This window comes from Balaenoptera physalus, assembly GCF_965194825.1.
Source record: "Balaenoptera physalus genome assembly, chromosome: 6".
Lineage (NCBI taxonomy): Eukaryota > Metazoa > Chordata > Mammalia > Artiodactyla > Balaenopteridae > Balaenoptera > Balaenoptera physalus.
Window position 1 is genome coordinate 110,378,484 of NC_138885.1, and position 25,002 is coordinate 110,403,485.

Sequence of the window (25,002 nt, forward strand, 5' to 3'; positions counted from 1 at the left end):
GCTTTGCCACGTTACGCACGTAACCACAGGCCTCGAGCAGGACGTGCATGTGTTTGGGGACCAATTATTCCACCTGCGGCTTGCTTTCTTCCCTCCATGCTTTTAAAATAATTTTTTTGGATCACCCTCAATGGACATCCCACTTGTGGTCCCATTTTTTATTTCAGTCAGGGTAGGTCTATAGTATTAACCACCACCCCCAAATCTGCATCCCTCACACAATGAAGATTTAATTCCTGATCCGGCTGCATGTACACGCGTGTGGGCCTCACCAGAGGAAAAGAGGAAAAGAACCCTGACACCACTCACACTGGCCCTGAACGGGCATCCTTGCCCAGATCTGGTCATGGGCCCCTCTGCCACCGTCTGATATTGACACTAATGACACCACATCTGGCACCTTGTTTTTGCTAAGACAATATTTTAGTTCTTTAAGCAACCTTTAAAGCTATCATTCTGCTCTTGTTATAGATTGTATTGTCAGCTTATGCTATGTTATCTTTCTTTTTCATAATATGATTTCAATTAATATACTGATCTCTCTAATCTTCAGATTTCTTATTCTATTTTTTTCAGATATGTTTTCCTTAATCCTTCTTAATTGTAAGGTTCTTAACTCCTGTTTTTAATCTTTAATTCTACCCACTGCTCTCATTTTAATTTTTCTCTCATTAATATTCTAACTATTTAATTATAATATTGTATCATTTATTTACTGAGTTCCTAGGTTTTTATCTTGAAGTTCATTTACTTTAGATCTCGTTATTATTTTTCTTTTACCCAACCGTTAGTCTATTATGCCCTTACTTCTCTTATTTTCAAATTGTACTAATTACCTTTACTTTGAATTTTATTTTAAATAACTCTTTTTTTATGTGTGAATATGGAAAACGTAGTTAACGGATATTACTTCTCTTCATCACAGCTTGTTCTTTCTTTAGGGAAGGAGCTAACCTTTTCCATAACGTAATTCATGGTCCCTCATACGGTGGTCATGTTGAAACAGTCATTTCTACTGCACGATCCACGGCCTGGTGGGTGGAAGTTTACCCCTCCAGCTTTACAAATTTACATCACAGATGTAAGAAATGAGGAGGAGGAGACCCGTAGAGAGAGAGCAGACATTAAAAATAAAGAATGGAAGTTGTTTACCCAAAATTTTCTTTGGGAACAAGCCCTGGACTGAATCTCTTTCAAGGGTTTTGTGCAATACCTTTTAAAGAAAGCAGAAAACTTCTGCACCCCAGGCTCTGGGAGGGGAAGTTTCGTTAAAAGGCACCTGTTCTAAATGGTTGTCTTCTGCCTTCTGTGTCCTCATGCTGCTTTAACAAAGCACAACACACTGGGCGGCTTAGAACAACAGACCTTAAGGTCTTATAAGTCTGGGGGCTACAAGCCCAAAGTCAAGGTGTAGGCAGGGCCACGCCCCCCTGAGACCCGCCCCTTCCGACCTCCTGGGGACCCCTCCTGGGAAGCATAGCTCCAGCTTCACGCGGCTTCTCGTAAGGACACCAGACCTACTGGATTAGGGCCCACGCCGCTCCAGGGTGACTCATCTTAGCTAACAGTACTTCCATTGACCCTGTTTCCAAATAAGGTTGCATCCACGGATATTAGGGGCGAGGACTTCAACATCTCTTATGGAGACACAGATCAATCCACAACATACATCAAGGTGCTGATTTCCAGACACCAGATTAACACCGACATCAAGTCATTTGTGGTGAGGAACACGCTGGCGAGAACTTCATCCTGAAACACAGAAGCTGGCGACTCATCCGTGGCCGAGGCTGGACCCTGCACAGCTGGTCCGAGTTTTTTTTTTTTTTTTTGAAGCTTTGGAAGCCATTTTATTTTTCTTTAATCATTCGTTTACCTCAGTTAATTTTAAAATCTTAGTTTGCAGAGAGGCAATTTTAGGCTCCTGATAATATTTGGAAGCCTCAAAACACCAGTCAAAACAAGCATTCGATTCAGTTTTGGAAATTTTAGAGCTATGGTTGTCCAATTCAGTTTGGTGGGTTTTTTTTAACATCTTTATTGGAGTATAATTGCTTTACAATGGTGTGTTGGTTTCTGCTGTATAACAAAGGGAATCAGCTATATATATACATATATTCCCATTTCTCCTCCCTCTCGCGTCTCCCTCCCACTCTCCCTACCTGAGTTTTAACTGGTGCCCCTGAGGCTGCTGGTGGGGAAGCAAGCAGAGCGCTGGCCGCGAGCCGCGTGGCTGTGTGGACTCTGAAAACCACAGAGCGCTTCAGATGCACAAATGGGAAGGGCAGCAAAAAGGCCCTGGAATGTGGACAACCCTTCACTTAATCTCATTCTTTACAGCCAAACCCATTTTTTTAATACCTACGTGAAACAGAAAAGTGAATGCATTCATTAGCATGACCCAGAGGTAGAGCCCGTTTACAGCATATAAAAACAAGTGCCAACTGAATTCTATTGTTCCAAGATCTTTGCTTAACTGATGACCTTGACAACTATTTTGAAGGTCACGCACCACAATACATACTTACTCTTGCCATAAAAGTGTATGTCGGAATCATAACTGTATTTAATTAAAAGTGTACATATTTTTTAATCTTAAAGATGATATAGGTGTATTATTAGTTTATCCAGAGTAAATCAGTGTAAGAAATTTAGAAAATTTAAATTATCTAGATTTGTCATGAGAAAACTCAGACCTCATAACAGCTTAAATGAAAAATTATAATATATTGCACAGACTTTTTAAATCAAAATTATCAAACCAAATTGATCTGTCCAAGGCTTATCTTCGTTTGAATCGATTTCTTATAGGAAAAAGTACTTCCATGCTAGCAGTTTCTCAAAAGTTTGTTCTTTTTATTTTTTTTCATTGAAGTCTAGTACACTTCAAGTGTTAGCAGTTCCGTTTTTTTTTTTTGTAAATGTTCTTGGAATTCAAGGAATATTAGATTTATGCAAACACTTATTAGTCTAAAACCAGCCGGAGAAGGGCTCCTTTATTTCAAGGGGCCCCATAGTCTAATTTATTGATTACTCTGGAGGCAGGACTATCTCACAGTGGCAGGTGAGGCCTTTTTCTGACTACAGGTGTGCAGACTCGCAGGGCACCTGCAGCGGCTTCGGCTTCTCAAGTTCAGCCTGGGGTGGAGAAACACAGACACACCGCAAGGCACGTCCGTATCCCTCTCTGCCGTGTCCAGACAGTCCTTGTCCAGACACAGACCAGACGGCAGACTCGCAAATCCTCCGCTGTTGCTGCCGATGGACCTCGTCACAAGCCGGCTCCTTGCCCTCCGCTGCCCCCAGCTGAGAAGAAGTCATCGAGCACGCCCGACCAGGACCAGCGAGGAAGCCTGGGGAGGGCAGGCCTAGCGTCGCTCAGGCTGTGGCTCTGAAGGCCCTTTGTCCACAACCAGCGGACTTTGAGTGAAGGAGACTTTCCTCCGTAATGTGGGTGGGAGGGCTTGAGAGCAAAAGCTGCGGTCTCCCAAAGAAGAAATTCTCCCTGAAACACCCAATCCCGGCTGCTGGCCTGCCCTCCAGACTCCAGACTGCCTCAGCCATCTCCCTCTTTGTTCCTCTCTCTCAGCACGTGTAGGGACCCAAGGTTTCAGCAGGGGAGACAAATCGAATTGACTATCTGACCTTCGCCACACTTCACACTGCCGACTTTATTCTCACCACGGACTCTACAGTTTATATCTGGTAAGTTGTACGGAGTCGGGCCTGAGTTTGCTTCCTAGGGCTACTGCTTATCAGCTCTGTGCTCTTAATGTATTTCACATCTTCTCCTTTAGTTTTATCACCTGTAAAATGGAGGCGAATCCACTTCCTAGAGATTTTCAAATATTGACATGAAGCAGTGCAGGCAAAGCACTTAGCCATGAAATAAGCATGTCATGGAGCAAGTGCTCAGGAGATGTCAGCAGCCCTCACACCTCCTGCTGCTGTTGGTCTGATTACATGTGCAATATATACGTATTATTACCACTTGCATCTCTTCCAAAAAGTTGGGATAAATTAAATGTCCAATATTATGTTTTAAAGCCTCACTAGAAAGAATCTGATGGATTTGCTATTCTCTATTCCCCCAATTTTTGTGACTTTTCTCTCCCTACGTTTTATGATAAAATCACTGATTTGTTTGTTCAGTAATTCTTTGCAAATAAGACTAACAGAAATAGATGTTCTTTCACTGGGCAAAGGGGATCATAGGAAGGAAGTTTATTGATTTTGGCTATTTTGTCTTTGGGGAGGAAAAACGTAATTGTTTCTTGGCAGAGTTTAGTCTGCTTCCGTCCAGGGTCGCTGAGCCTCACTCACCCGAACTCTGAAGCCGGGAAGAGAGGAGACTTAACCCTTCAGAGGTCTTGCTGATACTGAAAAGTGCCGTGATGCTTTGGACAGAGGAAGGCCAGATGTAAGGGCCAGAAGAGAGAGAGAGCCCCTTTGACTCTGCTTTGAGGGTTATCCTGACTTCACTGCATCCTCTGCACTGCTAGGGATTTGCCCTGGAGCGTGGAGCAACTCGCTGGACCATCGTCGGGATCTAGCTGAGGTGGGGAATCAGTGTCTCTTCCCATCACGGGGAACAGTGAATAGCGAAGCCTCCTGGAGAAGGGACGGCTGTCTCGGGGGCGTCCTCCGAGGTCCAGGGCGGCAGTGCTGCTGTTGGGTTCTCTTCCTGATTAGTTCTCACTTGGCAGTTCCACTGAAATGTCAGAGTAGAAGCTCCTTTCTGAAATACGGAAACGGCGTGAGCGTGGGTAGACCTTCGTCTCCCCACAGCAGCGTGGACAGTTTTCGGCATCAGAGCTTACAGTGAGCACAAGTCTCCCAATCGCTGGGATGGATTTCCCAGTTCAGTGGTTACAATTTTCCAAATGACTGAATTTGACGTACAGTTTACCCAGAACCGACAATACCTTTCAGGCTTTTTGATAACAAACCTTCTCAGTTTGGGAATATAGTTTACTTTTTCGACACGGATTGTTGAAGGCTGATTTAATTTGTCTTATTTAGTAGCCACAGAAAAAGCCTAAGTCCTGGGCTTGTTTAATTATTATTGCTCAGGTCAGCATTTTAGGGGAGAAATAGGCTTTTTGCTGATGTTTGAAGGAAGATTCTGTTATGCCCCTTCTGTTAACCATGGGACAAGTTAAGGAAATGTCTCTCTTTCACGTTGAGTACCCTTAAGTTTACTTCACTGAAGCTAAATATCCTTCAGAGCAAGGAAGGTCCCTAACCCTTGATTTACTTGCCTGATGTTCTAATATGTGTTTTTTGTTTACATCCTCACAAGCATTTTGACCTTTTCCATTTAACAAACAAGGGCTTTATGTTTTCACTTTAGTTTTCCAACACCAGGTATTTTATGTCAAATTCCTGGGCCTTTGACAGCAGCTGTTACAACCAGTAACTGTTGTAACACTGTTCCCTTTCCAGGAGAGCAAGGAAACTGTGCCAAAAAGATTGATTTGCTGATATTTTGCCGTTATAAGACATAGAGTTAAACTGTTAGGAGAAATTCCCAAAGCCAAAAGGAGTTCTGCAAATATCAGCCAACTGCCCTGAAACGTATCTGGCTTTATTAAAATGCCTACAACTCTCCACCCGCCTAATCTCATGGAAACAGAAGTTTGATCTCCTTACTAAGTATGACTTCACTACAAATGTTTTGCATGACTTTCTTTAAAAAGTATCAACATTTAAATAGAAGAATCAGTGTGAGTTTTTCACTCTGATTTAATGGAAATGTCAAAGAAAAAATAAAACTATCAAATCTGTACTATTGGAAAATGTCAAACTTATGGACACACACACACACAAAACCATTTCATATATCTTATCTCATTATATATTTCCAACAGCTTTCGGATGTAAGTAGAAAGGCAGACAGAAGATATATAGCATGGTAAGAACATGAGCCCTCGGGGATGGAAGACCAGGGCATCTTACCAGCAAACACTGAGTTATAAATTTAACGCGCTTATCACCTCCTGAAGCTCCACCTGAAACAGCGCCACTAACTTCCTTCTTTCTTGTCGGATGCTTTACCAGGTCCAGGTCCGGGTGACTGGAGGTGGTGGTGGATGGGATGCGTCTATCCTCACAGGCACTGGGGCAGGGCTGCCACACGGACACACCTTCTTTAGGAGGCGAGACCAGACCTTCCGTTAGGATGAACTGCAATCTTATCACTCATCTCAGTACTGTTCGCCAATTCCTGGACACAAGCAGAAAACCAACGTGTACAGTTTCTTGAGCAGCCTGAGAACTGAGTAAGAGATTTTGGTTGTGCTGTCATTGTTCATTTATGTGTTGATTTCCTCAGGACACTAAGCCTTTGAAGTATTTTAGCTCTTGAATTCATCTTTATAGACTCATTAATTAGCAGACACCTAGCACAGAAATAAAATCACAGAATATTTGTTAAATAAGTAAACACATAGGATTTTTTTCTTTTTCATACATTAATAAGGCAACTTGTTAGATCTGGACTGGGAGAATTGAAATAAAAGTAAATAAAATGTTTAGAAAATCTAGAACTTAAACAGTAATACTAACAATATATTGTATTAATTGATCACATATTTTTAAAGTAATTACTTTGTGCTGAGAGTGGTTTTCGGTGGTACAGATCCAATGGAAGCAAGATTGATTTGATTTGTGTCCTTACCCTTAGAGAGCTTACGATGTAGCCACACGGCTGTTTTATTAGGATGAGTTATCTTTACCAGATGGAGGTGAGATCAGCACCATAGGAATGAGCAATATATTATTTGCAATGTTTTGGTGCCTTGAGAAGATTCTGTGCCCTTGCGAACTCACACTAGGATATCTTTTCAGCACATTTGGACGCTCAGTAGGAGTTTGGAATATATTTCCTCAGAAATAAACCCTTGACACTGGACTAGTTACAGAGCAGGGTTGTGTACAGAGCAAAGCATAGGAAATTGGTAAAAGGTTCTTCCAGGACACGGTTAATCCTACCGTTGTCTGGACCAAGATCTGGGCTCTGCACCTCTTCCAGCTCCCATTAGGGTCATTAGCAGCTCTCAGGATGACGCCGAGAGGATCTAAAAACTGAAACGTCAGAGCTGGAATGAACTTTAGAAATCATCTGGTCATTTGACAGACCAGGAAACCCCAGAGCCAAGAAAGTTCCTGCCCAGCCCGTGACAGGCCCTCTTGGTCATGGGTTTGGAACTTTCATTCCCAGCCCTGCCCACTGTCTGAGAACTCAGAGTAACAGATGCCAGCGCACGCATTGCTGAGACAGAGCCAGAACAAGTCCCCGTCCCCCCAGCTCTCCATGCCCTCCTGCTCAGAAACAGATAAGGCTGCCAACCCATGACTTCCCTCCCACCCCGGTCTCTAACCAGGGTAGCCTCTCTCCAACCAGGAACTGAGAAGGTGGCTCCAGCCTCCCAGGAAGGGGAAGCCACCCTGGAGGGCATGGGAAGACCCAAGCACTAGAGTCCCCCCATCACCCTTCTCCAGGGGAGCAAAGCAGTGTCATCAGTGCAGGTGAACTCGGAGACCCCAGCCAAGCCAGTGGTCAGAACAGCTGGGGAGTGCAGATAAGGAAAGCAGACAGCAATAACCAGGGCTGGATGCAGCTTCAGAAGCACAGCCCCATCCATCTCCTTTGTGTTTCGTCTTCTCCTACCTTTTCAGTTGAACTTCAAGATGAGAAGGGGGAAAGTCAGACAGATAATTAACAACCCACAGCAGAGAAGGGAGACAAACCCCTCCCTGCGGTGGGCAGGGAAGGAAGAGAACCACTTAGAGTAGCAAGTACTGTGTATTTACTACTGGGTACCAAGGATGTCTGCTCCTCACAAGGGCCCTATGAGGGGCATATCCTTATCCCTACCCTACAGATGAGAAAACTGAAATTCAGAGAAAACCCGATCCAAGGTCCCACAGCAGCCGAACAGCAGAGATAGGTCTGAACCCGGATCTGACGTCTGACTTAGAGTGCCCTTTGCTTTTACACCTGCCTGGAGCAAAAGCCCCTGAAGCCCCCACCAGTCACCTGTGTGAATAGGCCAATACCAACACGTGGGGCCAGCTGAGGTAGTGAAGACCTTTCTCATTGACACCAATTCCTTTTCCCTCGTAGAAAGTCGATCTTTGCCAGAGCCCCGGGTTAGGAGGCAGGGAGCTGAGTTCTTGTCCTGGCTCTGGTCCTGACTCCACTGTGTGAGTCAGGGCTGGCCACCGCACATCTCTGGGCTCAAGTTTTCTCATCCGTAAAGCAAGTGCACTGAACCAAAAGATCAAAGTCCATTCGGACTCTAAGAGTCTCTGCTTTTGAACGAACAGCCTAACAGACCAGAGCAGAAGGCTTCAGGGCGGAATGACTTGCTTCCTAAAGAATCTCCGCCGGATGTGAAACTGGTCTGGACGATGGCTACAGAGGCAGAGGCACAGGGCATGACCTGGGCCTGAGGGTAGCCATAACTCCCTCTCCTCCCAGACTGCCCTCTGGACCCTGCGGCCAGCATCTCCTGGGTCTCACTCACCACAGAGCCTGCAGAGAAACAGCGACACGCTGCAGAAGAGAAAGAGTACGAGGCAGGAAGTCAAGAGATCTGGGTTCAAGTTCTAACTCTGTCACTACCTAGTTGTGGGGGTCCAGGCAAATGACCTCCTTTGGCCTCCTTTTCCCCCAAATCAGCCCACATCGGGGAAAGGAAGAGGGATTAGTTACCCGAACCAGAGAGTGGAAAGCTAGACTCATCCAGCCAGGCATTTCCCAGACTGCTCTAAAGAGCACTGCCCCAAGAGATGTTAATGGATGAGCTCAGAACAGATAAGTCTGAAAAACAACCCATATCCCCTTTTGGAAATTCACAAGGCACAATGGCATAGGAAGCCTCTGAGAAGTTCTGCACTGAGCAAACGTGTTCACCTTTGTTCCTTCAAACATCCTTAAGCCTGGAACATTGTTATCAGGGCACACCTAGTTACCATCCTGTGGCGTGCTGGCCAGGCCACCTTTGATTTACAGATTGACCTCAGGATGATTCATGTCCTAACTCCTCATATCGTAAAACCCCTGTCCTCACCCCCAGCCCCTCAGAATAGTCACATTCAGTACCAGGCATGCCCCCTCACTCTCAGAGCCAGCTCAACGCCCGGATCCTCTGCGAGGGGCCTTCCTCTCCCCTGTCCCCAGAGCCGCTATAATCTCCAAAACGGGACTCACTGCCAAGGGCTGGGGGACATCTCCAGCACAGAGCCAGGAGGCTGCGATCCCCTAACATCGCCTTCATGTAATAGGAAAAAATACCAATCGTTACATATGAGAATAAGGACTCATTCTCATCCTCCTCCCTGACCCTCTAGGTACCTGGCACTGTGGCCTGTGGACTTCTGGGCATCATTTCTACTTTAAAACAAGGCCCAGGTTTTGGCCTAGATCCCCAGAATCAGGGTTGGAAGATTCTGTCAAGGCCATCTCCTCCACAGCATTCCCAACAGAATACTCCAGAAAGCCCACATCAGGGTTAACCATACTGTTAGCAGAGACCTTCTCCCCAAGTTGCTGTATGAGCTTCCACTCTGGCCCTTCCAGTGTGTGTCCCTTGCCTGGGGCTTCTGCTCTTTCTGAAGGGTACAGGGTGACAAGTTTGGGGGATGGAAGTGCTCTTCCAGCTGAGCCATTCCCCTGGGAGGAGGCTGAGCTGAGGTGGCTATTACCCCAGCTCATGAAGTGAGGTTCTCCCCACACCTGAGGGGTACCCTGTCATTACCTCTCTGAGGTGCCTGTTTTTACAGGTGAGGCCCTGAGGTCACGGCACAAGATGACAGGAAGCCAGGGCACTTGACCCCGTGTGGTCCCACCACTACTTTCTAAGTTTGAAACTGGGTCTCGGGGTCCTCATGGCTGGAGAGGTGGGGAGAGCAGGCAGGTGAGGAGGGAGCATGGCTGCCCCCTTGCCCCTGACAAAGCAGCCCCAAGGAAGCACCTGGCTCCTCCTGCCACCACCGGCCAAGCCAAAGGCGCCAGCTTTGAAACCAAAGCTCACCAGTGAGATGAATATTTCAGAGCCCCAGAGAACTGGACACCCGAGGGACCTTCCATGACATCTGCCTCTGACCCTGGTTCCCAGGCCTACCCGCCTCATCCCATGTCCAGGTTCCTCAGGGGGAACCCCAACCCCTGGATACCACACAGAGGCCACCGTGGGGTCAGAAGGGATAGTGACCCCCAGCGGACAAGAGCTGGTGCAGAACCCGCAAGATCAGGGCCGAGCCTCCCAGCAGCCTTCCTCCACTGCCCCTCCCGCTGTCCTCTGTCTCCACGGTTTTCCCCTTTCCCATTTTCCTGTTTGGTTTTTACTCCGACCCAAAGAGGCCATGTGGAGGATAGTATTGATACTTCCGGGTAGCTTTCTGAATCCAGTCTGAGGGCAGTGGCTAGAAGGGGGTGGACTGAGGCAAAGTCGTGGTGACAGAGGTGGCAGGTTCCCCACGCGAAGAATGGGGGCTGCTCATGGCTTCCACCCGGTCCCCAACTCACTCAAATACTCAGTCACCTGTCTACACCAAAGCTGCCACCAGGGCGTGCAGAGCCAAGCCGAGGCCAGGCCAGGCCCTGGGCCGCCTCCCCTCCCCCTCCCACCAGCTTAAGGCCGTGACAGCCTTTATCCCACTCACAGCTGGCCACCCTGGGGCTGGCACTGTGGACACGCCCAGCGACAGATACGCGCCAGGAAGCGGGGGACAGGACACCCTCAGACTCTGGCCCGATTGTGCCCACAACCCGCGGCTCGGCTCCCAAGGCTAAACAGGCGCCACTCGCCCGCCCGGGGCGCACAGGGAAAGAGAAACGCCAAAGGTGAGGGAGACAGAGCCCCATTCTGGCCCGCTGCGCACTCCAAGAAAGTTTGCGACCCCATCCCAGCGCCGCCCCAGCCCTGGCCGGGTCCCCGCCGGCCCGCGGCCCCCCACTCCCGCCGGCCCCGGGCCCCTGGCTTGCCTGCCGCTCCCGACGGTGCGTCCCCGGCCTCCCGGTGTCGCAAGTTGAGTACCCCCTCGCCGGCCTGGACTGGACTGGTGTTCCACGCCCCGCCCCGTCGCGCAGGCCCCAGCCGGGCGCTGGGGTCCGCCCCGGTCCCGCCCGCATCCGCCCCGGTCCCGCCCGCGTCTGCCCTGTTCGCGCTCCTCCCAAGTCCCTGAGAACTTCCTAGTGTCTTTGGATTTTAAGGCATTACGTGATCATTGTTGGAAACTCAAAACTACAGGAAAAGATCACTTCTTCCCACTCCTCCCGACTCCCAGCGGCAAGCGCTTGCTTTTGATGCTTCTTTGCCTATATATATCTACGTATTTGACTTGTTTTATACGATGTTTTGCTTGTCGCTTTTTTTTTTACTTCACATTTTTGCACGAACATTTTTCTTGTCACTAAATATTCTTCAAAAGCATAATTTTAAAGCCACAAAGTATTCTATCACACAGCTATTGCTGATTTATTAAATCGGTTTCCTACTTTTAAGGACATTTAAATTGTTTCCCATTTTTCTCATTATGAAACATAAATCAGTGATGAACATCCTTGACAAGTCTATGCTTTGAAGCCAAATGTACTTTTCAAGTTTTAAACTTCAAACGTCCAAATGCAGAGATAGATGGAACTTAGAACCTCTGCCCCTGGGAACTAAGACATTGCCTGCCTGAAGTTACTTCAACCAGGAAAGCAGGTGTTTTAGAGTCAGAAATCCTGGGGTGTAGATCACTACAATCAGTGCACAACATTGTGTTGGGGGCTTTGCACCTGTAGTCTCAACCCTCACAGCCACTAACGGTAGAATGTACTAGTCATTCCATTTTACAGGCAAGGAAATAGGTTCTGGGAAGTTTTGAAACGTTGCCGGAGTTTACGTAGTTCCAAAGTCCATGGTTTTTTTCCATTACGCCAAGGCTACCGGTAGATGAACGGCTTTGTTTAAGGTGCTTATCTCGTGCTAGTAGCTGCAGATCTGCACTGCACTGAATGTTGTTCACAGCCTGTTGACACTTTTCCTTTTTGAATGGGGAGGGGTGTGACTTGACAAAACACAGCTTGAAATGAATGCGGTTGGACAACCTCGGGATTCCAAACCCATCACTAAGCACTTTTCTTTACATTATTATCTCCAGCGGCCAGTCCTGCTCTTTCACAGAGCAAGGCTTAGGAAGGAGGAACCTGTGGACTCATCTGGAAGCTCATTTGCATACTAAACATAAGTGAAAGCAGTGTGTTTACTACTAGAAAGCATAGTAAGCAAGGTTACCACTTGGACTGTATTGAGACCAATTAAAATAAAGGTGTTGTTTAAATTGCCCCCTCCACACACACTGTGTATGTTTGTTTGTATATAACTTAAGTAGGAGTTACTCAGGGGCACTGGTGGACATTATGGTGGGCTAACTCCCCCAGCCACCCCAACCCTTCAGTGTAAGTTCGGTTTGGGGTCAAAGACCTCACTTTAGGAAGTCCCCTCCCAAAGGGAGCAAGAACGCACCGGGGCAAGTACAGTTCTGCTCAATATCAGTTTACCCCTGGATCACAGGACAGAGCCCTCATGAACTGCAAAGCCCTGCCGCATCTGGCCGCGTCTCCTGACATCCCTTCATGCTGCCTGCACTTGGGCCCCTTCTCCAGAAAGTACGCTCCACTTTCTAGAACTGCTACAATGATTTCAAGCGGATTCATTTTCCAGCCAGCAATCACATCCACCCCCTGGGAAAGTGGGCCGTGGGGATGCACACAGACAAGCCCAACACAAGCCTTGCTCCATGTTCTTTCTCCTGAGCCCATTTTCTGATCATGGAATCAAGATTGTGTTGACTGAAAGAAAAACACACAACGTAAAACTTGTGAGTTAAGTTTTATTCGGGGACCTTACTAAGGACCATAGCCTCTCAGATAGCTCTGAGAAACTGCTCCAAAGAGATTAAGGAGGAGCCGGAATATACAGGATCTTTTTTGCTGGGAAAAACATGTATTCAAGCATAAAAAGGTTACTGCTGATCACAAAGAACAGATATCTCAAGTTGATGATTTTAGTGTTCTATGTATGGGAAGATGCAAGAATCTGGGGTCATTAAAATTTTTTCTTAGATATGCATCTTAACTATCTAAGGACACTGATATCCAAAGCACAGAATGCCTCCTGTTGTTTTTTTTTTTTCCCCCACCCGGAATTCCCCTCAGGGTGCACTGTTGGTGGGTGACTGCAGTGACCAATGGCTTGATCCTGTAGAACTGGAATGGCAAGCAATGTTTTTTTCTTGACAATGATAATCCTAAAAGAACATCAGAAGCCCCAGGCCCAGGGTGACCATTCACAATAGGTAGTCAATAGTGATGTCTCCTTCTCTGGACCCCATTGTATGCCTGGATAAAAGGGATAGGGCCTTATCTGCAGAATCCTTAGCAGATTATTAATTAAGGCCCTACTGTCTGCCAAGCAGACAGGAATTTCCGGTTCTAAAGATGACAAAACTGAAGGACACAGCCCTTGACCTCAAGAAACTCACAATCTAAGGGAGAGAGTAAAAGACCAGATAATTACAATTTTGTCAATTTTACCAGTGCTGGGATAGAGGAGTGTTCACTTGGTTCTGTGGGATCCCAGAAAAAGGAGCATGGTGTGGGAGTGAGGGATGTTTCAAGAAAGACTCTTGAGGGGGAATTCCCTGGCAGTCCAGTGGTTAGGACTCCAGGCTTCCACTGCAGGGGACCCAGATCGATCCCTGGTCGGGGAACTAGGATCCCACAAGCCGCACCACATGGCGGCTGGGGAAAAAAAAAAAAAAGAAAGAAAGACTCTGGAGAGGCAGTAACACCTGATTCCATGTTGGTGGATGTTTAAGAATCAGCCTAGCTCGTGCAGGGGCAGGGAAGCAGGTTCTCCAGGCAGACAGAACAGCATCTGAAGCAAGGAGCTTAGGGCCCCTTGTCCCAGCAATCTTGGATGGGGCGGGTGGAGTGGGGCGAGAGTGGTAAGAAATAGGGCTGGGCAAGGAAGCAGGGGTCCAGGAATTGAAATTTTACCCTAGGGCAACAGGGAGCCAAGAGACTGTCAACAGCCATCTAGAGGGAGGTTGGGAGGACAGGGGAAGCTTGGTGGTACCCCTGGGTAAAGTTGCCAGCTTCAGCAAAGAAAGATGCAGGACGATCAGTTAAATTGAACTTCAGACAAACAACAAATCACTTTTAGCATAAGTATGTCCCATTGCCCCATACAATGTTGGGAAATACTTACACTATTTATTTGTTTCTTATCTGAAGTTCAGATTTAAGTGGGTGTCATGTATTTTTCTGGTGACCCTGCTCTGGGAGGAGAGTCAAGTCAGTGGCCGCAGGAAGGTTGGGGGATGAAAGGCATCAGGCTGATGTTTATTTTAGGGATGGAGTAGCCTAAGCTTAGTGATTGATGACAGGGGGTGGAGTGGTTCCCTGGAGCCCAGATGGACCCCAGGGAGTGGGTGGGAAAACTTGACTGGAGTGGGGGTAAAACCGAGCAAAGGGCTCGCCTGCCCACGGCACGGAAAGCCAAACACTGACAGCTGGAGTTTGCAGCAAAGTAAGGGTTGATTACAGGGCGCCAAGCAAGGGAGTGGAGTGGGAGGCAAGCCTCAAATCCACTCCAACTTGGTCTTTGAGTTAGGGGGCTTTTTAAAGGGGAAGCACAAAGAGACTGGGATTAATCATCATTTTATGACATTTCTGTGACATTTCTTAATCATAGTTTTGGGAGTCGCGATGTCTCTTGTTTACAATTCTCTGCCCAGGTGATCCATGACTCCAGGGTCCATTAGCTCATCATGCCCAGAAGAAACAACCTGAGTTTGTATGTTAATGATGATATCCATAATAACAATTTTAGTATATTAACGATGTTACCGACAACAGCAATTTTAGTCATCTGACTCGATTAGTGTTCGGTTAGCATAGAATTGAAATCAGAGGGGACAAGAAAGGGAATGAAGTTTTGGATAGAGAGGTTAATCATAAAGTCAGTAAGGGAACTCAGTTTTAGGGGGACTTGGTTTCAGAGGATCCAGAGAAACTTCTCTGCTGCCCAACCCCAGGGCTCCACTAACTGGTTCCACACATTCCTCCTGCCATATGCCCTGTTACTTAGAGCTTATGTGTTACTCCACCCAAGAGAGGTCTTTTCATTTCTCACTAACTTTCTCAAAGAAGCTGCCCTTTTCCAGAAGGCTTTGTATTACTGAATTGAGGCATTTAACCTGGCCTGGAGTAAATATGCCTCTTTCTCCTTTTGGAAGGCAAGGACAAAGTCTCATTTATCTCTAGGCCTCAGCACAGCCCATCCCCATCATCCATGGAATTTAAGGAATTCTAATGCTCTAAATTGGCATCAGGGCAAGGCTCTCAGGCAGGAATGACAGATATTAGAGTAGGGGGAAGGACATTAGAGTTCTTTCCCCTAAAAATTAGACTTAATATCCATAAACATTAGTTAGCACTTTCATAAAGAAATAGGGAGTGGGAAGAATGGTGGATTCAATGTCCCAGGAGCAAGAGCATGTCCCAGCTTTGCCAGGAGTGGCTGTGAGGCCTGGGCCCACCTCTTTATCTCTAATGGGTTTAATGGGTCTAATTGTACTGCTCTTTCCTATCTCCTACGACTTTCAATGCCTCAAATGAAATCATCTATGTGAAAGGCATTGAAAATGGCACACAGTGATGTTGTTAGTGACTCTACCAGACTAGACAGAGCTGGAATCAGGTTAGATAAGAACTTCTCCTTCCCAGGAGGAAGGCTGGACTACAGAACCAGCCTGACATTCACCACACCGCGATGGCCAGGCAGGGTGCAGGGTACAATGCTTTCCAATCTTCCCTGACCATCAGAATCACCCGAGGGGCTTGTGAAAATATATAGATTTGCTTGGAGAGTCCTCTTTCTAGATCTCTGAATCAGAATCTTCAGGGAATGTGGAAATGAATCCCCGAAGGAGAAAGTAATTATCAGCCAGCTTTGGTGCTAGACAGACCTGGGTTCTGTTTAAATTGCTTAACAGTGGTTTTGTGACATTGGTCATATTACTTCTCTGAGCCTTGGTATCCTTATCCATATAAAAGGAGGTGATAGTATAGGACGGTAAGGATTTAAAATAGCAGTTTTAAAGTGCTTGGGACCTAGCAGAAACTCAATTGCTATTGTTGTTTGTGAGATAGAAACCCAGTGACTCAGTGATTAACACAACCTCAGTTTGGCCAGCTATATGATTTCGTTTGGAAGACTAAACAGGACGTAGATGGAGGAATTTGCGGTAGCTCAAGAGGCCCAGGTTCCTTCCAGCTGTGTCCTCTCACACCCTGCCCATGGCCGCCCACCGTGGACCTCTGCCTTCTGAGTCATCCCCACCTGTGGGGGGGTTCTCAGCTTTTGCAACCCCCCTCCTGGTCAGATTGAGAAACCCTTCCTCATATTTCACTTGCATTTGTCTAAACAACTCCCCTCTCGAAAAAAACCCAACAGCCATTTCCTCTTATTTCCAGCCCAAGATAATAGCTGCCCTGGAACCTCTCATTACCATTAACTGCATCCGCTATGATCTCAATTTCAAGCGCCCCACGCTCTGACCACCATCTCTCTTTCCAGCTCAAGGACCCTGCCGCCAACAACTCCGTGCCCACATTGGGACTGCCCATCTGTGAACTGTCTTCCCTGTGTCTCCCAGCCTCGATTCCCTCCTTAACCAGCTCAGATCCATCATTAGAATCACTCCATTCCGTTACCCCTCTCTGCCTTGTGGTACTCAGCAGGCAAAACTGCAGCTCTGCACCCACATACTGAAAAGGAGGAGAAAAACACGCAAGGCACTGACTGATCTCACTCTGAGTTCAGAAGACTTAGGTTCCTCTCCTCCATTCATGTTAACATTCCCATCCACACTTTCTCCAGTCTCTTCAAAACTCCAGCACCTGCTCCACAGCCTCACTCTCAGCCTTGACTTTGCTTCCTATGTCACTGAGCAAAGAAAAGAACTGCCACCTGTATCTCCACTTGGCTATCTAATAGCTGACCGCTTCTCAAAATTTATGTGCAAACAGATCACGTGGGGATCTTGTTAAATGCAGATTCTGCTGCAGTAGGGTGGGTGGGGCCTGAGAGTCTGCATTTCTAATGTGTTCCAGGTGATGCTGGGCTGCTGGTGTGGGGACCACTCTCTGAGTGGTGAGGTCATGGGCATCTCAACCTTAATAGGTCCAACATTTAACTCCTAATCCCTACCCCCATCCATAGCCCAGTCTGAATGAGGATTCTCGCGGCTTCCTCCTTCTCCATCAAGGATGCAAGATGCACAGGAGGGGATGGAGGGAGGGATATCAAAAGGAACTCCAGCTTTGTGAGTGCTGTCCAACAGAAATATGGTGTGAGCCACATGAGTAATTTAAAAATTTCCAGTAGCCACACTTAAAAAGTAAAAAGAAACAGGTGAATTTAATTTTAGTAATATATTTATTTAACCCAACATATCTAAAAATGTTATTTCAACATTTAATCAGTATAAAAAATTATTAATGAGATTTTTTTCATGCCAAGTCTTTGAAATCCAGTATGTAGAGTACACTTACAGCACATCTCAATTTGGATGTTCAATTTTCATCAGAAAGATTGAATCTTTATCTAGATTTTATAAAATGTAGAGTTGAAAAAGTGAATTGACATACAAAGTTTGTTCCAAACATATTTGAGTGTTTTCCAGTAACTGGAACAAGTATCGATTTTTATATTTAAATTTAAATGAATTAAAATTAATATTAGATTTCTCAGTTGCACTAGCCATATTTTAAGCATTCAGTGCCTAGTGGCTACCATATTGGACAGCACAGACCTAGAGCAATTACACTGTGGTCATCAGTTGGGAGAAGACTCTTGGGTCAGGGTCTATGCTGTAATTCATCTCAGAGCCCACCACCTCAGATGCATGGCCTAGGGCCTGCACTCAGTACTTTTTCCTGGAAAGAATTTATTCCCCAGTCAAAAATTGACCTCTAGGAAGACACGATCAGTTTCCAAACATGACCACTAGGGGGCAGGATCTGGCTATCATCCCTTGGCAAGGAAAGGGGGACCCTTAACAATTTTCTAGGTGGAAGATCATTCAGCGCAGCGTTTTTCATGCTGCTGGTCATGACCCATTAGTAACATCAATTAAGTGGGTGATACCTACATTCAAAAAAAGACTAGAAAAAAATGAGAATATAAGCATTGCTATTGTTCTGTGTAACTTTGTTTCAGTTTTATTTATATATGTATTGTGTATGGGTCTCCATGTAAAAAAAAAAAATGTCTTTCTTAACTGTGAGTCACGGTCAAAAAAGTCTTAAAATCACTTTAATCTCCCTTGTCTACAGATAATGCAACCAAAGCCACAAGTTGACCAGTGTTGAAGCTAGAAAATGGGGACATGAGAGCTCCTTCTCTTTTCTCCTCTTTCTTCACATGTTTTACATTCTCCATAATAAAAAGTTAATTTAAGAAGAAACTGAGCTCAGAACAGTGAAATGTCATCTGATGGGCTCACAGTTAGGAATGGCAGAGCCAGGACTCAACCCAACCCTTTAATACTAATTTAGCAGGTATTTCTGAGGGGCAGACTATGTGTCAGGTGCTGTGCTAAACAACGGGGAGACAGGAGTGGATGAAATAAGCACAGCCCCTGCCCGCCTGGAGCTTGCAGACCAGTCGGGAAGATAGACATTAATCACTAACCTCACAAGTAAATGTACTGTTACAAACAATAATACCTGCACTGAAGGACAATGGACTCAGCACCCAAGAGAACAGCACACGGGGACCCCGCTTAGATTGGAGAGGCCAAGGCAGCTGCTCTGAGAAGCTGGCATCGAAGAGCAGCCTGAGTCACACAGGCTGTGTGTGTGTGTGTGTGTGTGTGTGTGTGTGTGTGTGTGTGTGTGTGTGGTATGGGTGTATATATGGTGTGTGTGTGGTATGTGTGCATATACTGTGTGTAAGTGTGTATAGTGTGTGTGTATGGTGTGTGTATGTATGAGTGTGTATGATATGGATGTGTGTATGGTATGTATGTGTGTGTTTGGGAGTGTACATGGGTGGTATATATGTGAATGTGTGTATATGTGTATATATGTACATGTATCATATGGGTGTGTTTATGGTATACGTGTGTATGTGATATGTGGGTATATGTATGAATGGTGTGTGTGTAGGGGTATATGTGTATATAGTGTGTGGGTATAGGTGTATGGTGTGTGTGTGTGTGTGTGTGTGTGTGTGTGTGTGCAGTGACAGGCATGCTGTTATTATTCCCTGAGTGAACAAGCTATGTGAAGGCGGTGGAGGCTACTCGAAAGCTGAAAGAGCTTGGGGTGTTCCAGAAATTTCCAGGAGACTCGTGTGCCTGGAGAGTGGTGAGCACTGGGCATGGCCTAAGAGGAGACGGGGGAGGTGGGCAGGGCCAGATCTGCAGGACCTCCTGGGTCTTGTTAAGGATTTGGGGTTTTACCTTATAGGGAAGCCATTGAATCGTTTTGAATAGGGGAGGGACATGATTTGGGCTGTATTTTAAGAAAACCCTCTGGTTCTGAGTGGAGAATGGGTTGAGGGGTGGAGCATGGGAGCAGGGAGGCCGGTTAGGAGCTGTCTCAGTGAGTGGGTGAAAAGTGGTATCCGGCCTTCACCTCTGAAGGGTCAATACGCCCCCAAACCCACATATCTTCTTTGGCCTCATTTGGCTGCCTACCTTCCATTTGTCCCCAAACCCATCTCCACCCTTCTCCACTGTGCTCAGGGCTGGCCTGGGTGGACACAGCAGGGGGCCCTTTGTCCTCCAGCTTCAGCTGGGTTTGGCCAATGGAGAGCCCCACAGGAGAGGGTCGGCCAGGAGCCAGTGGGGCTGGGGTATTTGTTCGTCTCCCGCCCAAAGGGTCATCCCACAACCAGAGGTCAGAGGTCACAACTGCAGTCAGGTGGCCCTGTCCTCGAAACTCTGTCCCTCCAAGTTCCATAACTGCTCACTCCCCGCACCTGTCAGGACCTAGAGGTGGTGACACAGTCCCACTGTCCCTAGCCCTGGAGAACTGCACTGTCCCTTGTGTTTCCTATCCCCTGCCCATCACCTGTAGAGTAGTCCTTCCATAAAGTTCTCCTCCGGTTACCACTCTAACCGAACCACTTCCTACCCCACTCCCTACTCCACTCCCTACCCCAGCTGGCAAAACAGTTTCAGTGGAAAGAGCCTGGACTCGGGTCAGATAAAACCAGGACTGGACCTGGCTCTGTCATTTACTAGCTCTGTGTGGGGTAGTCACAGCCTCTCTGAGCCAGTGTGTTCATAGTAATGTAAGGACACCATTATCTTAGGACGATGAAATAACACATGCGAGGGCTTGGTGCATGCCTAGGGCGTAACAGACAGTCACACACGCTAGTTCCGTTCTTCTTCCTTGCCCCGCACCGAGCAAACACTTATGCCTCTGTAATGGGTCGGCGCTAGGTGCTGGGGTGACGGGCACACCAGGAAGCACAGGGCACCACTTCTGCCTGCTCGGAGGCCACAGTGGCTCCCCCAGCTCAACTCCTCCTAATTCAAAGTGGAAAGTAGTGAGGGTAACATTTCAAACCATTCATTTCTTTTTTTTTTTTTTTTTTTTTTTTTTAAGATTCAAAGCAACTGACACAGTAAATTTTATTGTTTACATAATGACAGGCTCTGGACAAAGTGGAGACAATGGACACAGTGACGACACATTTAAACTCCTGTCACAAATTGATCTGTTACAAATTCCCAATGGTCAACATATTAAAATGTAAAATATATAAAGAAAAAAACACAAGAAATGTAAATATCCAGATTTTTGCAGCACAATGCAATGTCCTTTTTAAAAAAAGTTTGTTGTAATTGTGTATTTAATTCTGACAGTAATTCAAAACACAAAACCACATGTTTTCCTACCCTTCCCCAAAACCTGGATCTGGGGACCGCAGTATTAGGGAAGTATGCAAAAATAAAAACAACTTTCATGCTCAGAAACAAAGCATTTTCCTTATTTTAATGCATCAAGGCGCAAAAATTTCAATTCCAAAAGCCAATCATCGCTATATGCATATAAATAAAACAGATTTGACAACACTTTTATAATCAAACCCAACTAACGTTATACTAAAATATATGTGTGTGTGTGTGTGTGTGTGTGTGTGTGTGTGTGTGTGTGTGTATATGTAATACCTATTTTAGAAAAAAAGGTGCCTTGGTGAAAATGATTCTGAAAATATTCACTTGATGCACATTATGTACAAAACCTTCTATATAAAAAAATTAAACTATTTTCAATGAAATTCCACGTTCACATCCCATCTGAAAACTGCACTTGAAAGATAAAATAGGTCTACCTAACGGTTTCTGTCTGAAATCATGGCTAAGGCAGTTCTCTTTCCAAGGGCTCTCTTTTTCACCCACTCTCTGTCACTAATACTAACACAAATGACACACAGATGCAACCTGACATGTCTATATATCTTATTACCTGGAGCTCTCTGTTCACTGTTAAAACGGGGGATAGTTTACTGTTGCTACAAAGAATACTTTTTTTCTTAAAATATACTGTTCCTTTATTCCAAATTAAGCACTTACTTAAGACATAGAAGAGGCTGATAAGCGACTCCATTTGGTGTCAACATCAATAGCCCTGTAAGAAAGAACTCTCTATTGGAACAGCGAGAAAAGTTTCCACTGAAATAATAGTCATCCTTCACCTGCATAGAATCAATTTGGCTTAATAGCTCTTTGCCCCCAGAACACCAGTCTGGAGTTCAAATATGCTCTTGAAGGTTCATCTCAGATATGAGGATACATAGGATAATAAAGTTGTTGAAATCGGTTTGATGAGTCTCAGCAGCCCTCATCTGGAGTAGCTGCTAAGATTAACATGGCAACAAAAACGGGCAAGACTGGGGGCAATGAAGTTGAGTTGGTCAATATTTACACCAGTAACCATTTCACTAAGTCTTTAAGCAAATACCTACAATGACTTGGTACCTTTAGCTCCTTGTTCTACAAGCACTGAGGATTTGAAGCATAAAAGGTGAAAAATGGAATACCCTTAGAAAAGGGGAACAGTCTGAGGCAAAAGTTGTAGGTCTGTAAATATATATTCTATATGCACACACAATTGTGTGTATTATCCTGTATATATTTTACATACATATTCACAAGATGCCCTGCAGTGTAGTTCAAAAGGCCTTTTATCAAGGAACAAAGTGATTCTGGTACAGGCCCTAGAGTTCATACCACCTATATAAGAAACAAATGTGCATGTATTCACGTAATGTAAACCTTATCAACAAAAACATTGCTAAAACACTAGGTTAAATAGTAGTAGGATTTACCAATCAGCGATGTAATATTTCTTACACTGAGAATCAAAATAATGAAAAATACACAACTAGGTTTCAAATACACAAGAGAAAAGTTGTTTAGCATGGCAAACAAGAACAGAGTTCAAATTTCAGAAGTAAGGAAAAACTATCAAAACTTCGTAAATCTCCTGGGATGCAATTTAGTTACTGCATCAACTTTAGAAAAATAGACTCAGAGAATGAACGATGCTGCTACAGATTCTCTCAACACATCAACCCATATGTTTATCTTTTTCCTCTTTTGTTTCCAGCTGGAGGTTTCTTCAACTGAAGGAGTTGTCCTCCTGTTTCAAAACCTGCAGAGGCAGGATTGGACACCCCAAATGTCAAACCAGCTGATGCCGTGATGCCAGGGTTGCTGAAGTTAAACCCAGATGTACTTGAGCTGCCAAAGCCTGCACTAAGACTTCCTGAGGGTTTATTTGTTGTTCCAAATCCAAATGTGGAGGCCCCTGTGGTGCTGCATCCAAAACCAGAGCTAGCTCCAAAGCCTCCAAGGTTTGAAGAACCTAGGCCACTTGACTGCAAGCCAGTGCCAATACCTGAGCCGAATGGCGCTCCAAAACTAACTCCCAGAGATGGCTGTGGCCCTGTAGCAGGCTGTTGCTGCTGTGTAAGTGTTGCAGCCATGGCAACGGCTGCTGCGTTTGGCATGTTGCTGAAAGGGGTGGGTCCAGTAGTGACTCTGGGCGCATTCTGCCACTTCTTGGCTTCTGCTCGCCTGGCTTCAAACACATCCACAGCGTCTCCCAAGAACATTTTCCTGTAGCCAAGGTACTGTTCTTTGAGCACCTTCACATTTTCATGAATAGACTGAAGTTGTGCAGCTAAAGCTACAAATGTTTGATAAATTTTCTGCATAGCCATTGACAAATCTTGAGGGGTGATATGTGAATTGTTCGCTTGGGTGGCAAGATGGTTTTCCAGTTCTTCAATCTGTTGTCTGTACTGCTGGAGCTGCACCTCAAACTGCTGAGCCAGGATTCTGAAGTAGTCAGCAGGAGCTGTATTTTCATGTTGGAGTCCAGGTGGTGTTTTCTGGGTTCTTAAAGCTATTTCAGCATTTTTTAACTCCTGAGCAGTTTCTATTTTCAGTTTGTCAATACTGAGAGTGTTCCTCTGCAGCCCACTGGCAGCCAGCGACAGAAGCTGCTTCAGAGCTTTAATAACTTCCTGCACTTTAAGCATCGCTTTTGAAGACATTCTACTAATTTCTTCTTGAACTTGTTTTTGTTCCTTCACAAATTTCTGCAGGCTGTCCACGTCCTGGCAGATGACGGCAGGCAGAGTCTCGTCCTTCAGTGCTTTACTATCCTCTGGTCTTGTTCCTGTTTTATCACTCTTTTTATCCGATGAGCTGCTAAACTCTAACCCTCCAAGGCCTTCGTTGCCTGCAGATGAAGTAGCTGCTGCAGTTCCCAGAGACAGACCTAAAGCATTCTGTCCAAGTCCTGCAGGAGTCGACGTCAGAGCAGACGAGAGCGTGAGACCGCCAGCCGAGGCAGACGTGATGGGCAGCGCAAACGGTGTGGCGGACGCCGCGGGTTTGCTGAAGCCTAAGCTGAAGCCTGCCGTGGACGCAGACGTGGTGGTCGGCGGGCCTGTGTTCGTTCCTCCTAGAGTGAACCCAGTGGCAGGTTTAGATCCAAAGAGCCCGGTTCCAAAACCACCAGAAGGAGCAGATGTTGTCACTGGAGTCGCCGTGCTCCCCAGAGTCCCAAAGCTGAGCCCCACAGAAGGGCTAGACGCCGCGGTCCCGAAGGAGAAACCGCCGCCCCTGCCGCTCCCGCTGGCGGCCACGGTGGAGGAGCCCAGCGTGCTGCTCCCGAAGGAGACCCCCCCCGGACATGGCTGCGGGCTCGGCGCGGTCGGCAAGCTAATGGGTCGGTTCGCCGCTCCCGCCTCAAGGCCCAAGCGGGCCGGGCAGCATCGCTCCCGCCCAGCCGCGACCTTGCGCGAACGCGGAGCCCAGCGGCCGCGAAGACCGGCCCGAGGATGTGGAGATGGCGCAACGCAGGTAACCAGCGGCCGCCCGCACGCACCTCCCCATTCATTTCTTTTTGACTACTAGGTGGCAGGCATTTTTCCAGAGTCTGGAGGTAGATTAGTGACCAGGCATTGCAAAGAGTTGTGGTGATCAGAGGGGCTTCAAAGAGGACGTTGCATTTACTTTTAGCTTTAAAGGAACTGTTACTTAAAGGTAGGGGCATATCAGTCTCCCTGGTCCTGAACTTTACCCTCCTTCCTTCCTCCCCCTGGGAGAGCCTGCAAAATTCCCCAGACTGAGAACCTGGGCCTTAATTAGTTACAGTTACTCCTGGAGTGTCTTAGATCATGTGTGCTGGGGTGGAAGGCATCTTGAGAAGTGAGCCTTAAAAGACTTCTCCAGGTGTGGTAAGGCAGGTGTAAGGGGGCAAAAGCACAGGACAGTGACCACTGCAGGCTGACTGAAAGCTGGGGACATGGAAGGGAGAGGTGGGAGCACAAAACACTAGAAAACTGGGTTGAGACCATATTGCTAAACCAAGCCATGTGAATTTAATGCTGCAGATACTGGCTT

General features: G+C 46.4%; 1 long non-coding RNA gene and 1 pseudogene across 2 annotated transcripts in view; one reads left to right on the plus strand and one right to left on the minus strand.

Annotated features, from left to right (window-relative positions):
• Nucleotides 1-25,002, plus strand: part of LOC309662635 — a 930,148-nt gene that overhangs the window by 174,138 nt on the left and 731,008 nt on the right. The window lies entirely within an intron of this gene.
• Nucleotides 22,668-25,002, minus strand: part of LOC309662923 (nucleoporin p58/p45 pseudogene) — a 5,299-nt pseudogene continuing 2,964 nt past the window's right edge. The window contains exon 2 of the transcript in view: nt 22,668-24,392. The product of the transcript in view is annotated as a nucleoporin p58/p45 pseudogene (transcript). The remainder of the gene's footprint in view (nt 24,393-25,002) is intronic.